Raw genomic sequence first — 18,491 nt, 5'->3', positions numbered from 1 at the left:
GCATGGAAAGTCTCTCCAGCATAAAAAATGTTTACAAGCCAAACATACACTATTGGCTCCAGAAGCTACACCATTAGCTACATGTGTGAAGAAAATGGACGAAGGCATGTTCAACCATATGAAGGTTTTATTTAATGTGGCCTATTGTATTGCAAAGAAAAACAGGCTGACACAGACTTTGAAGGATTGTTAGAGCTGACAGGGAAATTAGGAGTTGCTGTGAAAGAGGAGAATGCAAATCATAAGAGATGCAAAGAATTTATCTCACATATTGCAGCTTTAATCAGGAAAGAACTCACATGTGAGCTAAAAGAGGCAAAATATGTTACTTTGATGCTAGATGGATCAACTGACAAATCAGGAGTAGAGGAACTAATATTGTATGTCAGGTATTTCAAGAACAATGGGGTCCAAGACGTTTTTCTGTCAGTCCTACCTCTTGATATGTCTACTGCAGATGGGTACTTAGAAACTATTATCTGAAGATGCATGGTCTCCTAGACTGGCTTTCTTCAAGGCACCTGATTGGCATTGGTACAGATGGTACTGCCAGCATGATTGGAGCTGAAAATGGACTGGTGCAGAAAATACGCCAAAACCTGACCCACGTAATTGGCATTGGCATAAATTTAAGCGTGTTAAGCTCAGTTAAACAATCAAAATTCATTGATGACCTCAACTCTGTTTGAAAGAAACTGTACCAGTTTTACCAGCACTCACCCAAGAGAATGCGACAACTAAAGCAGGTGGCTGAAAATCCTCAGAATAAAATTCAGAAATGTCAGTACTTGCATAACATAAGTCAGTGTTCTCTCTGCACTTGTCAAAGACTGGAAATGTGTGACAGTCCACCTTGAAAGTGTTGTTGCAGAAAAAGACAGTTGCCCATGGTTTGTTGAGAAAACTCACGGATTTTAAATTTGTTCATATGCTTAATTTTCTCCTGGACTACCTTGAAATGATTAAGAACCTCTCCCTTTTATTTCAAAGGGAAGAGCTTTTCTTAAGCTGCATGTGAAAAACACGATATCGTCATTAAAATCACTCAAAGATGCACCAAAACAGCATGAGGAGGGATTTATGACATGAACGTCACTTAAAGGACTGTATCAAAACGTACAGTTACATGGTCTCAGCAATGCTGTAACTTTATCAATCCAGCAAAAGAGAATTTGATTAAACACGCCGTTAAATACCTGAAAGAGTGATTTCTGGGTGGGAGGAATATTGAAAGCTCCACGGCAGTGTTTGATACCTTTGCCTGGCCAACAGGAACAGCACTATGGTGTTGATGATTTTGTGTCAGCATTTTCAGAAACGACGATCACTACCTGAAATGCATGACAAATGCATGCATACACTCCTCAATGAGTATGAATTTAAGGTAGACTTGGGCACCAGGGGGCTCTTCGTGTTCGTCTTCGTGCTCGTCTTCGGCAAAAAAAAAAACTTCGTATTCCGCGAATATTCGCCTGGTCCTGTCTTCTCTTCGGGCGAATATTCGCGGACATTCTTCGTGCTCGGGTTTTCTTCGTTTTCCCCGGTTAAGGGGTTAAAACGGGGTTAAAGCCGCTCTGGCGCCAGGAGTTTAAATGTCCGTATGAGCAACTCTATTGGTCGTCAGCAGGGGGCTCGTCTGCCATTGGTTGATGGCAGACGAGCCCCCTGCTGGCGACCAATAGGGTCGCTCGTACAGACTGTTATACTCCTGGTGCCGTAATTGTTCGGCAGATCCCGCTGGTCTCCCTGTTCTATCATTTATTAACTGATCGAACAGGGAGACCAGCGGGATCTGCTGGGTAAGTTGCAGCATTGGGATTTTAAAAGTCTGCACGAGCGACTCTGTTGGTCGCTCGTGCAGACTTTTAAAACCCCAATGCTACAACTTACCCGGCACATCCCACTGGTCTCCCTCCCTGTTCAATTAATTAAATGTCCGTACGAGCGAACAATAAAGTCGCCCGTACGGACATTTAACTATCTGAACAGGGAGGGAGATCAGTGGCATCGGCAGGGTAAATTGCAGCATTGGGGTTTTAAAACCCCAATGCTGCAACTTGCCCTGCCGATGCCACTGGTCTTTAACTAATTGAACAGGGAGGGAGACCGATGCCACTGGTCTCCCTCCCTGTTCAATTAGTTAGTCCGTGCCGGGTTAAATGTCCGTACGAGCGACCAATAAAGTCGCTCGTACGGACATTTAACTCTGTACAGGGAGGGAGACCAGTGGCATCGGCAGGGTAAGTTGCAGCATTGGGGTTTTAAAACCCCAATGCTGCAACTTGCCCTGCCGATGCCACTGGTCTTTAACTAATTGAACAGGGAGGGAGACCGATGCCACTGGTCTCCCTCCCTGTTCAATTAGTTAGTCCGTGTCGGGTTAAATGTCCGTACGAGCGACCAATAAAGTCGCTCGTACGGACATTTAACTCTGTACAGGGAGGGAGACCAGTGGCATCGGCAGGGTAAGTTGCAGCATTGGGGTTTTAAAACCCCAATGCTGCAACTTGCCCTGCCGATGCCACTGGTCTTTAACTAATTGAACAGGGAGGGTTCCTATTCCGGGAACTGCCGCGATGCCGCCAAGCCGCGAAGCCAAGACAAGATGAAGGGGGGGGAATGGTAGACGAAGACGAAGACAATCACGAAGATCTTCGTGGTGTGTGTCTTCGTCTTGGCCTACGTTTTACTGCCGCCGTCTTCTCTTCGGCGTGTCTTCGGAACGAACACGAAAACGCACTCTTCGTGTTCGTTTCCATGTTCGCCCGAAGACGAATGCACAAGTCTAATTTAAGGTTCTTGGAAAAAGGAAAGAAAATGAGTGAGCTTCTGCATTTGGCACTTAGAGGTTTCCAGTTTTGGGAAACTTGTTATCCATTGTGTAGGTGCTACCTGTGGGTTTAGCTTAATGAACCTGGTAAAAAATAAGTTCAGATCATCAATGCAAGAAGAAAGTTTAGGTGATTTGTTATTGATCAGCATGAATGGGTCATCAGTGAAAGAGTTTGATCCTGCAAAGGCTGCGGACCATTGGTACTTTAGTTAAAAAAAATACAAGGCATGTTCATGGCCACAAAAAGCCAAGTGAAAAACACTAATATATTATATAGAAATTTGGTGTGTCACATAAGAATATATTAAATTATCTGCATAATTTAAATGCCCATGATGTTGGGTTCTAGTCTAAATTTAAGATCTGTTATTTTTGTAGTTGAAAATAAAACTTTGTTAGTTTAAAAAAAATCCTGGCTTCTGGATTCAAAACAAATTTGTCAAGCCCTGCACTACTCTATTGCAAAACTCTTGAACAAAGGGAACTGTTGTGTGTGTTCTCATACACCAGGACTCAGAACAGGTCAATTTTATACAGTACTGGCCTCATAAACTGACATTCAAGAAGCTATAGTGACAATTTATAACACAGCTTTCCTATTTGGTACCACACTGGTATTCCTGATACCACCACCATCAGTGCAGAGAACAATGTCACATATGCTGGAAGGTGGGAACAGCTGGCATATGTGCTAAAACTACTCTTATCGATTCTGCTAATATGACCAGTGTGACATGGGCAAGCACAGACGAGATTGTTAACAGTCCTTCAAGATGAAGACTTCTACAAGATCTACAAGTTTCTTATTTTGTACGGCACAGGGTTGTAGAAAGACACGATTGTTGATATTTAGACTGTATAATTGCAGTTTTGAATTAAATGCCAAAACCACTGGATGCTTACAATCACATAAGACTCTTCATGTCCTCTTCAGCCTGGAAATTGCAATTTAAAATATGAAATATGCCACACATGATCTGTGGTTCACGTGCTTATAAATGGTTACCTGTTAAATCAACTGGTACTTGAAAGGTGGGAAGTTTTTTTCAGTACAGTTTTTGATACCTCACATGACTTCCCATTGGAAGAATCATTTGTTATATATGCCATAGTGTTGGACCCAACTTAGATAGCGCAAGGGACTCTCAATTTTTATTATATACCGTATTTGCTCGATTATAAGACGAGGTTTTTTTCAGAGCAAATGCTCTGAAAAATACCCCTCGTCTTCTAATCGGGGTCGTCTTCTAATCAGACCTCAAATAGAGGTCTGATTATGAGACTAAGATCCAGATCCCCCGCACCGCTGCAGGGGACCTGGATCCTCCTGTCCCCCCCCCCCATTTAACACCCCCCGCACACACACACTTACTGGTGCTTCCTGCTGTATTGCTGGGGCAGCGGGTTGACTTCTACGCGATCGGCGTAGACAACGTCCGCTGCAGCCGGAAGGAGGTGTGGCTAGCAGCGGGGGTTGTCTGCGTCCGTCTCGCATACCTTCCCCGTCTGTCTGAGATCAGAGTTCCCCGCACCGGTGCGGGGAACGCTGATCTCTGACAGTCGGGGAAGGTATGCGACGGACGCAGACAAACCCCCGCTGCCAACTCCACCTCCTTCCGGCTGCAGCGGAAGGAGACGTCAACCCGCTGCCCCGGCAATACAGCAGGAAATTGGAAGCACCGGTAAGTAAGTAAGTGTGTGTGTGTGTGTGTTAAATGGGGGCATAGGGCATTTCTGGAATGCCTTATACCCCTATATGCCACTCTGGCACTTAGGGGGTTAAAAGGCATATTATGGGGCAGTGTGGCATATAGGGAGGTATAAGGCATTCCAGGAGGCAGAGTGGCATTAAGGGAGTTAAAAGGCATTGTATAGAGCACTCTGCCTCCAGAAATGCCTTATACCCCTATATGCCACTCTGGCATTTAGGGGGTTAAAAGGCATATTATGGGGCAGAGTGGCATATAGGGAGGTATAAGGCATTTCAGGAGGCAGAGTGGCATTAAGGGGCATTTAATAGAGCACTCTGCCTCCTGAAATGCCTTATATCTCCCTATATGCCACTCTGCCCCATAATATGCCTTTTAACCCCCTAAATGCCAGAGTGGCATATAGGGGTATAAGGCATTTCTGGAGGCAGAGTGCTCTATACAATGCCTTTTAACTCCCTTAATGCTACTCTGCCTCCTGGAATGCCTTATACCTCCCTATATGCCACTCTGCCCCATAATATGCATTTTAACCCCCTAAATGCCAGAATGGGATATAGGAGTATAAGGCATTTCTGGAGGCAGAGTGGCACATAGGGGGTCAAAAGGCATACCATGGGGCACAGTGGCATATAGAGGGTTAAAAGGCATATCATGGGCCACAGTGCCATATTGGTGTGGCAAGCCTGGGGGCAGATGTGCGTAACTGGGGGACAGGTTGGAAAATACAAGGAAATAAAAAGAAAAAAAATATTTTTCTCAATCATAGCTTTTATTAAAAAAAATAGTTCACATGAATTAACATTTACTGGTAAAACTCTTTTCCTTTAGGGTCGTCTTATATTCAGGCTTTTTCTTTTTTTCCTAAGTTAATATTCAGATTTTGGGGGGTCGTCTTATAATCGAGCAAATACGGTATGTACCTTGGTGCAGCTAATTGATAATATCGCAGAGATCTATTAGGATACTTTCTGACTCATAGGCAAAGAGTTACAAATGCTACAAGGACAGGCCCAACAGGTGACATGCATGTTGGATTACCTGAGAGCTATTCAGGGAGGAGACTCTGTATGGTTGTTGGTATATAGTAACTTCATGCGTATGATGGAGTGTGATGGGAGTTATTTTTATATGGCTTTAGTGAGTGCTCATGCAGCTGTTCTTTCTTATCTTTCCTGTTGTTATTTCTTGTTTTTCTCTACTTCCTTGCTCTTCTGCCTTGTGCTGTTCAGTAGCCATACACATGCTAGCCTTGGGCTATTGTTAATAACCATGCAGACTGCATATTCTAACACACTCATAGTTTTGCAGAACCTTGTCCAATTACCTATTGTCTAATCACAATCTAGTTGTGCCATCACTGCCTTCTTATCAACATAATAAAAAGACCTGTTGCACAGTTATTGATTTGAACCTCTGCTGGAACGTGGGACAACATTGTCGTACACAAGCGTCCCCAGTGTTGTTCAAGTACCCTGACGCTAAGTAAATGCTCTTTTCCTGTTTTTGATATCATGAACTGCGTTTGTTCATGTGTTGGTGTAAGGTATTTTCCATCATTATCAGTTATAATTTAACACTCTTTACCAACTTTTAACAATGGGGCAAATGGAGCTGCAGTGTAATTTATATATCTGCACGATGCAGCATTAATACAGTATTTGATGATGTTGGAGTACAGATGAGAGCCCATTTGGTTCATCGGGACCCTCTCCTGTAGTATTCTGTATTTGCATAGACTCAGACTCCATTATGGATGTATGATGACTGATGGCATACTAAGCTCCCTACTTCCTATCATGTGACAGGATCAGCCAGTGAAAAGATAATTTTATATTCATATGTTGCACCGTTGTGTGCATGAAAAGTATGAGAATTTATAAAAAAAATATTATGGATTGCGCACTTTGTAACAGTGTTGCCCAAGGACCCCAACTGATGCTAATCCACACCTGCACTTTTTGACTGTCTGCTGTATAATATGTATAATAATGTGCAAACAAGTGGTAGGGTGCGCTAGAAACTGCATCTTATGTAAGAGAGATAACTATTATAAGCACTTAGCTTCTATATCCTGTCTTTGTATATATGGAAAAAAAACAGAAAGAGAAACTCAATATAAGTATATTACAGTATCAGTGTGAAAAATCCTAGTGCTAACACTTTTCAGAGTAGACTACTGCTCTGTTTTCTAGTTATATTCTCTTCTCCCCTTCACTTCTTACATGGGCAAGGATTCCATCCGTCATCACACCAACATTTCAGAGCCCACCGGAGAAGACGTTACAAGCAAGTTAAATAATGCAATACATTTTATTAAAAAAAAACTAAAAATAAAATGGATAGCCACACAATGTGTTCCCCCCTTTCTGGGTTTCCCCGAGGTGTAGTTTAAGGATCTGAGGCTCCCTTTTATGCTGCTGCTTCTTCTGTGTATGTTGCCTCCTATAATTTCCTTCATTTCCCAATCTTGCAGAGGTTCGTTTCATTAAGGTGTTCTTTTTCTTCTGCAATATATTGCAATCAGTGATCAATATGGTCAGATTAAGAAGCTTTGTATATACAGTATTGATCATATATACAAACAATGATCAATTAAATATGTAGATTGAAACACAATCATTAACTGAAACAAAAACAGCTGTGTTGGAGAATAGTGAGGCATTCAGCGACACCAAAAACCGATACGTACAATGTATGTATCTTGCCGTGGAGGTCCACTTTGCAAGCTACAAATGACATATGTAATTGGCACTTTAAAGCTTAAAGTACCAGGGTCACTTTTCTTCCCTTGTCCAGCCCTGGATGCAACCAAAAATAGCATTGTACATTTACATTTATTACAGATAAAGCCCTCAAGACAGAGACAGAACAATAATCTGTAACCAGGTGTGCAGGCGAATCAAAACAAATCTAAATTCAGGGGCTGATGACCAGGATAATACCGGTAACAGGCAATAGTTCAAGGCAGGCAGCAAACAGGAATGGTCAGAGAAACAAAGCAGTGTCAAACACAGCAACTCACCTGGGACAGGGGAGAGCTGGCTGCCTACGACCTGGGGGGCAAGTGTAGTTAAGTGGGCCATTGCGCCACCAAATCAGACCACCATCCACCAGGACAGGCTCTGCCACACCAACAGCCAAACACACAACAGGACAGGCTCTGCCACACTGACACCCAAACACACCAGGACAGGCTCTGCCATGCCGACACCGAAACACACACACCAGGACAGGCTCTGACACACTGACAGACAGACACATGCAAACCAGGGCAGGCCCTGTCACACTGACACCCAGACACACACACCAGGACAGGCTCTGACACCCACCAGACGAGCTAAGCTACAACAGTAACAAAAAAATATATATTTTCCACACTGCTTTGTTGTTGACCCTCCTTTTAGTGTTTTTGCCCCCTTTTGTGTAATGACCCCAGTTGCTACCCTTGTTTATTGGTGCTGCCAGCATAGATAAAATGCTGCCCTGCAGTATGGGGGATGTATATCTGACTAGTTTGTTCCTTCCATGAGTCTATAAATCCCCTATACTGCAGGGCAGCATTTTATCTGGGCTGGTCAGCAGAATGTACAACCTATATGTGTCCTGGAAAACATGGCCAATGCAGTCACCCTAATGCACCCACACCCTTGTGTATTGCCCCCAGCTAGCCCCACATTGTATATTTATCCCACCACCCAGCCCCCCCTTTAGTATTGATTTATGTGATGCCCCCAGCCAGCACCCTCTCATGAATTAATGCCCCCCCCTTAGCACCCATATTTCACTCACAGGATCTGACCAACACCCAGAATGGAAGCATAGGACTTCCCACCTTAAACAACCTGCCTGTGGTATCCTCAAACAGCCTTCCTGTGCAATGCTTTCCCTCCACTTACACATCCATACAAACACACATACTCATTCATACCACCTCCCCCAACCCCTTAACTAAACTGCAGATCACTCTGTGCCACTCGCAGACTTCTGCAGGAGCCGCTGCATCCCTTTCTTCCCTTGTACCGCCCGGGAAAGCAGGAACGGAGTGGAGTCATGTGACGTGACATAAAGTCACGTGACTCTGCTGGTTTCCTGCTTGTGGAACAAGAGACGCTGCTCGCACAGCGAGCAACGCACAGGTAAGTGGCAGGGCCTTTGTGGAAGTGATCGCTGGGGTTGCACTATGGTGACCACATTTTTGTTCTGCCATCCAGCTGGTGTGTGCTTATACATATGTGTGTAAAGGCAGGTGTGTGTAAAGGCAGTGTATGTGTACATGCGTGTTAATGGGCAGGTGCATGTAAAGGCAGTGTATATGGCAGGTGTCAGAATCCACGGCAGGTTTCCCGGCGCAGCCACTCACCGGTATACCAGCTCGCTCCGGGAGGAAGGTCCCGCGCCGCGTCCGTTGCTTTTTCCTCCACCGCCCACATGGCCTCTTCTGGGTCGCGCGCGTGCCCTCAGCAAACTTTATGTGTTCCCCGACACAGTGTGTGTGAGGGCAGTGTATGTGTAAATGTGTGTTCATGGGCAGGTGTGTGTAAAGGCAGTGTGTAAGGGCAGTGTAAATAAAATAGCCTCTGTAAAAAAAATAGCTGGGGGGCACAATTTTCCATTCTTGCCTCGTGCGCGAAAGGAGCTAGGTTGAGCTCTGGTTGAGACACTGCCAAGTAATCTCAATTTCTCATATTAAGTGAAGGCCTAGTCACTTGGAAGCGTCCTGAAGTCCACACGGTGATGGTATGTGATGGCTGGTATTTGTGTGGCCAAGAAAGGGTTTAAAGACAAAAAACTACTAAGATATCTATGCATTATACCAGGAAAACTATAGATCACAAAAAATTATTCTTAAAATACCTTCTGGATAAATTTTGTCTTTGCACATATGCGTGTGTGGTATGCACTGTAGTGTATGCAGGGCCACATGGGCATAGTGTTGTGTCAAAGTATTACACAGGTTTGGATGGATGCTCCTTCCTGCCCCTCGAGACTCCTCTGCTTGGCATCTGGCATATAATTTATTCTGCAGTAATCTCAATTATCTAGGTCATTGTTTGCCAAAGTAAGCTTAGGGTAAAATAAACATATGTAATCTAAAATATGTTTATTTATTTGAAACCAAATAAGCATAAGATTTTTTATCCACAGTTAAAGCCAGCATGTTTACATGCTTATTATTATTATTATCTTTTATTTATATAGTGCCAACAATTGACGCAGTGCTTAAAACAATACTTCATTTAATAATTAATAATTCAAGGGGTATGACAAGATGAGAATTGACAGACTAAGACAACCCGATTCATTAGGTGGAGAGAGCCCTGCTCGCAAACTTACAATATTGAGGGAATGGGGTGACAAACATAAGGCACAGAGAAAGGGTGAGAGGTAGTGTGATGGTTGTATCAGTGACAATGAAGTTCTAGCAGCTAAGATGGTATGCTTCTCTGAAGAAGTAAGTTTTGAGATGTTTCTTGAATGTTGGGAGGGAGGGTGGATGCTGAAGGTTCGGTGGAAGTGGATTCCAGAGATATGGGGCAGCCTGAGTGAAATCTTGTAGATGGGAAAAGGAAGAGGTGATAAGTGAGGAGGAGAGCCTTAGTCCATGGGAAGAATGTAAGGGTCGAGTAGGTGAGTATTTGCTTATGAGGGCAGAAATGTATGGAGGAGCAGTGTTATGGAGGGCCTTATATGTTAGTACCAGGATTTTAAATTTAATTTTAAAGGCAATAGGGAGCCAGTGGAGGATTTCACAGAGTGGGCAAGCAGAAGAGGAGCGACATGCAAGGAAGATAAGCATAGCAGCAGCATTTAGGACAGACTGCAGAGGAGAGAGTCGAGACACTGGAATGCCAACCAGAAGAGTGTTGCAGTAGTCAAGATGGGAAATGGTAAGTGAATGAACCAGAGTTTTTCTGAATTCTTGGGTGAGGAATGGGCGGATGCGAGAGATGTTTTTTAGGTGCAAACGGCAGGATTTGGCGAGGGACTGAATGTGAGGGATGAAGGAGAGGTTTGAGTCAAGGATGGCGCCAAGGCATCGGGCCTGGTTAGTAGGAGAAATAGTTATGTTGTTTACTATGTATCTACATTCCATGCACATTTATTGGCTTAGGTGTGTTCATCCTAGGTCCTTATATGGCCGATATCATCACGCGCTGTCTCAAAGGAGACTCAAAGGATATGCACTTTAATGTGTGTGATATCTCAGTGTCTTCTTTATCTTAATGCTTTTTTACTGAGGAATGCATGGATGAATTCACCAGAAAGATCTGTTTTTAATTATGAAAATATCATAATCTCTTTCTGATAAGTGTTAAAAAATGCATGATCATTTTTCACCTGCTCACAGAGATTGCTCAATATTATGAATGATAGAAATACATTCATTCTCCCACTTATCATACGTACAGTCAACATTCCCTGCCTACATAGAAAAACAAACCAAGGTAAGGGGACAGCAATCTATTCTGACAAAAGAAGTATACCAAAACCACAAACATGTTCACACAAGACTGTGCCTCAGGCATTTCACAAGCCATTGACGTCCAACACGTCTTGTGCATGCAAATTTAACAATGAATTGAACCTCACCCACTGTAAGGAGTGTTTCGATGGACATGCAGGACATTGTAGATGCTGGAGATTTAAAGTCAAATAGTCAACATGTTACAAGTTACAACCCATATTAATTGCCAACCTTGCCAGCCCTCACTTGCTGTTGTCATAAGAAATCAAGAATATCCTGAGAGTTCATCATGTTATTCAAGGTGACCCTTAGACCTCTTTCCGGAACCAACCCTATTCTGTTCCATACACAATTTTTACACCATTAGCTTAGACATTTAATGTTTCACAGTTGAGTAGACCGCTCACCCCTTTTTGAAAGTTTATGTAACGAAGATACCGAGGCCAAACCACCTCTTATCAAAACTATACGCTATAATCTTGACCACAATTACATGGTTCTGTGGGGAAGGGATCTGGGAAAGAATTTGGAACCTAAAGAGTAGGACAATATACTTCTAGTTACACATAAGCATAACACAGGGATCTGCCTTTAAGTTACCCACTCAGTGGTATAAAGTCCCCGCAGATCTTAATAACTTTCTTCCCCTTGTTCCAACTCACTGTTCGCAATGTGGCTCTGATATAGGTTCATATACCGACCTGTAGTGGTCATGTCCCCTGGTCCGTTCATTCTGGGACACAGTCTCAGCTGTGATCCGTATACTGGATGACCCGCATGTAATGTAATTCAGTGTATTACCATACAACCCCAGAACATAATTTTGGGATCAAAACAAAGAAAATGATTATGAAACTGACAGAAGACATAAAGGGGTAAAAAGTGCTTACATATAACAAAACATTATTTCTATAATTATATAAATATGTTATGATATTCCTTTAAAGCACTCTTCATGTTGTGCTATATAATTATAGAAGGCAACAAGTATGCCAAATATATTATCTAAGTAGTTTTTCTTGAATGTGTAGGATGTTGCTTTACCTTCACACCTACTCATGATACTGAGTGGGTGTTAAGAAAAAGGAAATTGTTCACCTCCACCGAAATAGCCTAAGGAAGAGTGAGTGCCCTGGAGCAATTAAGAAAGAGGGAGAGGGAACCAGAAATATTACAAAAGCCTGAAAGAATAACATACAGGTAAAATAGAGCTTCTGCTACCGAAGCAGATGGTAGCAAGGAGTTGTTATGCTAGAGGAGTGATGGATAGTCTGGGTGTCACTGCTTCCAAGGAGAATTAAGCTGTGAGAATCCAGGTTGGTTTTGTGGTGGTGGTATAGCAGGTGGCATATAGGGGTTAAAAGGCATATCATGGGACAGAGTGGCATATAGGGGGTTAAAAGGCATTTCTGGTGGCAGAGTGGCATATAGGGGGTTAAAAGGCATATCATGGGGCAGAGTGGCATATAGGGGGGTATACGGCATATCAGGGAGGCAGAGTGGCATATAGGATGGTATAAGGCATATCAGGGAGGCAAAGTGGCATATAGGGGAGTATAAGGCATATCAGGGAGGCAGAGTGGCATATAGGAGGGTATAAGGCATATCAGGGAGGCAGAGTGGCATATAGGGGAGTATAAGGCATTTCTGGGGGCAGAGTGGCAAGACTGGGGGCAGATGTGCATAACTGGGAGGGCAGGTTGGCAAATAAAGGAAGTAAAAACAAAAACAGCTTTTCTTAAATATAAAAAATAGTTTACATGAATTAATAAAGAAATAAAAGTTTCTTACAAGAATATTGTGAAGAATAATGTGATTCCACTGAATAAAATGGAACTTTTTAATCTAAAAATGTTTGCAGTAGCAAATGTTTTGATTCCATTATGTCTAATGTATTTCATTTATTAGGGCCTTTTAACACACATTGTGCTTTCTGGCATTTTAGTACAAATAATGTGATAAAAAGAATGTTTTATAGTTATCTGTATGGTAAATAGTGTGACTCGGGTATGTATTAGGGGTGCGTGTGGGTATAAGAGCTCGACCACGAGATAAACTATATGGGGCTGGTCTCCAAATGTTTCCAGGGCTGCTTTTTATTCCGGCCCGGCCATGCTTGTTGTTATCTTTGTACAGCGCTGCGGAATCTGTCAGCGCTTTATAAATAAAGTATAATAATAATAACAAGCATAAAATGACATATATAATATTATTACATGCCCGCATTTATCATATAACAAACAATCCAATGTAATTTCTATTCCTGGTCCTATTCAGAGTATTAAAAAAATATGTTTAATCCCAAAGCCTCTAGAATAGTAATTCTCCTCCTTGGACATTGTTTACTTTGCAAACATATGAAAACAAACAATTATCTAATACAAATAATTGTACTGAAGTACAACTCTTAGCATGAACTGAGGTCCATTTTCCGTTATATTATTATATATTATTATTTTTACTTTTTATTTCTTAAGGACCAACAAATTACACAGCACTGTACAATTTTAATGAGGTGGTTAACACATACATGACAAAAATACATTAACACATACGGACAAAACAGGAGTTGAGAACCCTATTTGTGAGCTTGCCAGCTAGCCTGGCAAGTTCCTCGAAAGAGGGGTGAAAAGAGGGAGTAGTAGCTCTCTTGCTGCCAGTTAGGTATTCTGACCTACGGCAGCAGGTCCAGGGGGACGGCAGATATCAAACTGAAGACGCCAGCCGAAAACTTCGGGACCTGCTTGGTCATGTGATTGCGGTTCATCAGGCATAAAAAGATAATGTTACGCCAGTTACAATGGTTGTTGGAAAGTTGAATGTTTCATGTAGAATAATGCGGAGGGGCACATATCTTTTAGGCTTTTAAGATGACCAGATGTTACAGGGATGATCTGGTGGAATGAGAATCATTTTTGAACTTCTGTAATGGATATTCACTGTGGATGGGCACAATGGAAGTTAATACCGAGTTGGATTTGTTTACAAATGCTGCTGTGGAGCATGGTTTCGGGCCTATTTAACAGTATGGTTGTGGATGGCAGCATGGCCAAGGGAGTTTCATGAGGATGGCTTGATGTGTAACATGACCCTCTTGGAGATGTTTCCCAAAATCATTTGACTGCATATATGGGGTGCCTTTTTGACAAATAACCATGTCCTATTTCACTGCGATTTTATGGTGGTGGTAGAGGTTATTGCTCACCCAATATCTTGTTCCCCTAGGTTCCTGTTCCACTCGCTGTGGTTTATCCTGTCAGTTTACATGTTATGTGGTAATAAAGATGTGCAAACAGGGAAAAGAAAAAATGTCGGTGCGCTAAGCTAGTCTCAGGCTCAAAAAATACAAATGTATAATATGAGGCCTACCAAACAGGTGTAAGCATGCTGCAAATACAGTGTGTTGGCTGTACAATGTATACAAAAAACAAAATACTGTCTGCGCTTCTTACCCTAATAAAGTTGGCAACAAATATATAAACATAATATAAATGAGAGGTTTTGGTTATATGAATTGGCCAAAGCATAATTAAGCTCACCCGCCACGTCAAGGCACACTCTCAATAGGGTGACCATCTCATTTAAAACTTATGTCTCAAAAACACATAAAAAGATTTCCATCGAAGAGAAACATCTTAGGGCATCAAGATAGTTGTGTATCAATGTTTTCAAACTTGATTTGTGGATTACTTATTGTATCACTGCCTGCCTATTTTCTTCTGAACAGTGCTATTTTGTTTTACAAGAAAATATATCTTGACAATACTACTTCATTTTTTGAAAACATTAAATTATTGTTAAATTATTGTTATTGTTATTATTATTATCTTACATACTCCACAGAATAATACTATATGCAAGATCACACATGGTGGAATTTTGGTAATATGAACTTATCTTTCTGTTTAAAATACCATGTTTACGGCTTAAATAAAGAAGGCTGAGAAATATGAAGTCTTTTTTTATTTTGATGTTATACTTCATAAAGCCTATAGAATAATCAATTTTGTAAACATAAAAATAACATTAATTGTGATCAGTGAGGCGGGTTATTGAAAAAAACAATAACTCTATATTACTGCATCAGAAACGTAGCTTACTCTTTTATGGTGTAGCAGTAGAACAAAACAGCATCGAATTGTAAAGTAACTTTGCATATTATTTGTCATGTCAAATGAAAGGTCATGTGGAAAGCATTGTCTTGCATCGTAATAGGGAAAGCACTGCTAAGCCTTATGCAAAGCTCTTTTTGGCACAATATAGGTTAAAATAGCAATAAATAACAGTTCATTTAAGCACAATAAAGGGTGTCTATTGGGTCTAATGATAGGCACATTACCTATTTATGCCTGGGAATAAGGACTGCAATTATGTTCACAAGCATGAAGATGAATAGGGCTGCTTGCAAAAAAAAACCTTGTACAAAGATTTCTTGGTGATCCAGATAGTGAAAAATACACTACATTTCTTCCTTGTTAAGTCAGATTAGGATTTTTGAAAAGATATTTGAAAAAAAAAAACAAGTAAACAAAGAGAGACAGAAGTATTACTGGTTTGTAATGTTGACCAAAAAAAAAGGAACAATGATACTGATCATAAATCACATAAGCTGCAGTATTACTAGCAAATAACATTTGAACTATACAACCCGATATATGGTTAGGTATGATGTACCTGTGAATAGTAGTCCACTCTTATTTGGCCTTTAAAACTTGGGAAATATGATTTAGAGGGAGTAATGCTATTTTGTAGTGTTTTTAATTGTATTCAATTCATTTAAATATATTATACATATATTATAATATATTATATTCATACATATATTAGTATTGACAGCACATACTGGTATATCAGTATTGGCAATTTACAATAATTATGTAATTAAAGAATAACCTTTATGATTACTGCCTAAAGTTATTAAGTATTAAGTATTAAGTTAAAAGTAAAAAGAAAACTTAGCAAAAATGAAAACACAGCAAAATCTAGAAACATTTTCTGCCTAAAATAGAGATTTAAAAGGTGCATTTGATGATGTTCACTATAATGGGTCAATGCATATATTCACTCGCTGTGAACCTTAACCTTACTTCCATGCTCACATGTAGTAAAGATATAAAATGTCTCCAAGTATGAAGGCCAGTATCACTGTCATTGTCAAGAGAAGAAGTTGCATTTAGGCAATTAAGGTATTGTATCTGGGACATTCTATCTTATGAGTTGGGTGCAATACCAAAAGGTAAAACATAATATTCGGGGATATAATCTTGAATTATGGGGAAACATTTTATTGATCCAAGGAGAAATCTGACTGCCATTTTGGGGTCAAGAAGGAATTTTTTTCCCTGGTTAGTGCAAAATTGGAAAGAGCGAAGCCGGGGTTTTTTGCCTTCTTTTGGATCAAACAGCAACAAATTAACAGATATGGGAAAGGCTGAACTTGATGGACGCATGTCTTTTTTCAGCCAATGTTACTATGTAACTATGTAACTATGTAAGTTTGAAAGTTAATTTCACTTGTTGTTGACGTGTCTATTTCAATGTATTAATTGATGTTTGGTAATTTTCCAATGCAAAATGTAAAAATAAAGTGCATGCACAAGTATCAGCTCATATCAAGAAGAAAAGTTTAAAGTCTTGTTACTGTGCCTTTCTGAAGTATTCTCTAGAAATAAATTTTGATGAGAAGTCAGCAACCCACAACAAATGACAGTGCAGCTGTGAATCTGTTTGTCAAGGGCATCAGTTACAACCCCCAAAAGACTAATTGTTTTTCGTTAAACCAGTTGAGCATGTTAAGAAAAACAGAGATTGAGGAATCATAGTGTATGACAGACATTCAGAAAATACATATGGTGCAACATTTCAAGACAGCACTTTTCCCATTGGAACTACATGCTAATTTTGAAATGTCTTGACCTTTTAAGCACCCTTCACTAGAGATGTATCTACTATGAGCCCTGATCTAGTCATTACCGAGCACACTGCCCCTTCTAGTGCCACCATATATATATAATATTGGATAGTGATATCCAATGTTCTGTGTCTTTAAGGTACACAGCAATGTTCTGGCTTGGCACAGTACTTTATGGTGTAAATGGGCTGTTTGGGAAGATCAGAGATCTCCCTTGTAATTGGCCCATTGAGCAGCGGCACACAGCTTGATCACCTCCGGTTTTGCAGCAGGCAGAGTACCACCGTAGGACTAGTTGTCTAAGGCCACAATACACTGCTGCCCTTCACCATTCATCAAATCTTCATTTATCCATTTCTAAACATATTAGTCATTAAATAGCTACTGTATTTATGTTTGGAAAACTAAATACTGTGTTATCTGACAACAAAAACCTCTGGCAATTTTGTACGCGCACAATATATAATGTGAAAGTCAGCCTTCTTTGAGTCGCCCATGTGCACAAAGATAACTAAAAATAGCAAATATATACTTAAAAATTGATTATTAATGAATATTTTCTGTATTTGTAGTTTAATGCTGTTGTCTGTTCTTTTGGTTAAATTAGTTAACAGAAACTGCCTAAAAATCACACACAAGAAAAAAAAAAAACATTTTAATGTAGCATTTTGTTTTGTTGAAGAGTGCAACTTATTGTGGATATGTTTTGGTACTTTTTACACGCTACAATATAAGATAAAAGTATATATATATATATATATCAGATTTATAATTAGATAACTGTGTACAGATTTATAACAAGTAATCCAGTTTCTCTCCCAACACTTATATAATTATGCATTGTCTTAGACAGCAATATATGGACACAGTGGGATATAAGTCGTGTCCTCAAAGCATCACGCCCTCTTTATTTTTGTAAGCGGAGAATGGGTTAATTGGGATGACAAAAGATGGGTGGATCAGAGTCATACTGGGGCTAATGAGGAAACATAACAATTGAAAGCTCCTGTTGGCCATCAGACTGAATCTGCCGGCTGGCTTCAATTGTCTGACAGAGAAATGAATGTCAGGACCACTTAGGTTTAACAATGGTCCAACACAAGCAAAATCAGACAGCTATATAAGAAAGAATAGCAGACATGAGATGTAGAGTTAATAATGAGGCATTCCATTCACTCCATCCTTCTGCTCTAATTGTTAAGGTGAATAGGAGATACTTTGTCCAAGGCGGGAAAGGGCTGTAGTGAAAACAATTGTTTTCATAAATACTGTTTGTACATGGCTCTCAAGGCCACAAAAGTCTCTTCTTTAGATGTATGTCAAATATTTCCGTGTGCACCAATAATTCCATCAGATAAGGTGTTGACTGGGAAGACGGTTCAAGATTCATTAAGAATGTATTTGCATGAGTTTCTTAATTATATGGATGATATGTGGCATTTATCACGCACATTTTCAGATTGGATTTGTTCTTAGACAGCTCTGCTCTTAGTGAATGGACCCCCATGTCTTTGAGGAAGCAGAAATATTTAATAACGGTGCTAACTAAATAACCACATGAATAGTGAC

Source organism: Spea bombifrons, chromosome 3, assembly GCF_027358695.1.
Source record: "Spea bombifrons isolate aSpeBom1 chromosome 3, aSpeBom1.2.pri, whole genome shotgun sequence".
NCBI classification, from domain to species: Eukaryota; Metazoa; Chordata; class Amphibia; order Anura; family Pelobatidae; genus Spea; species Spea bombifrons.
This window is presented reverse-complemented; position numbering follows the sequence as displayed.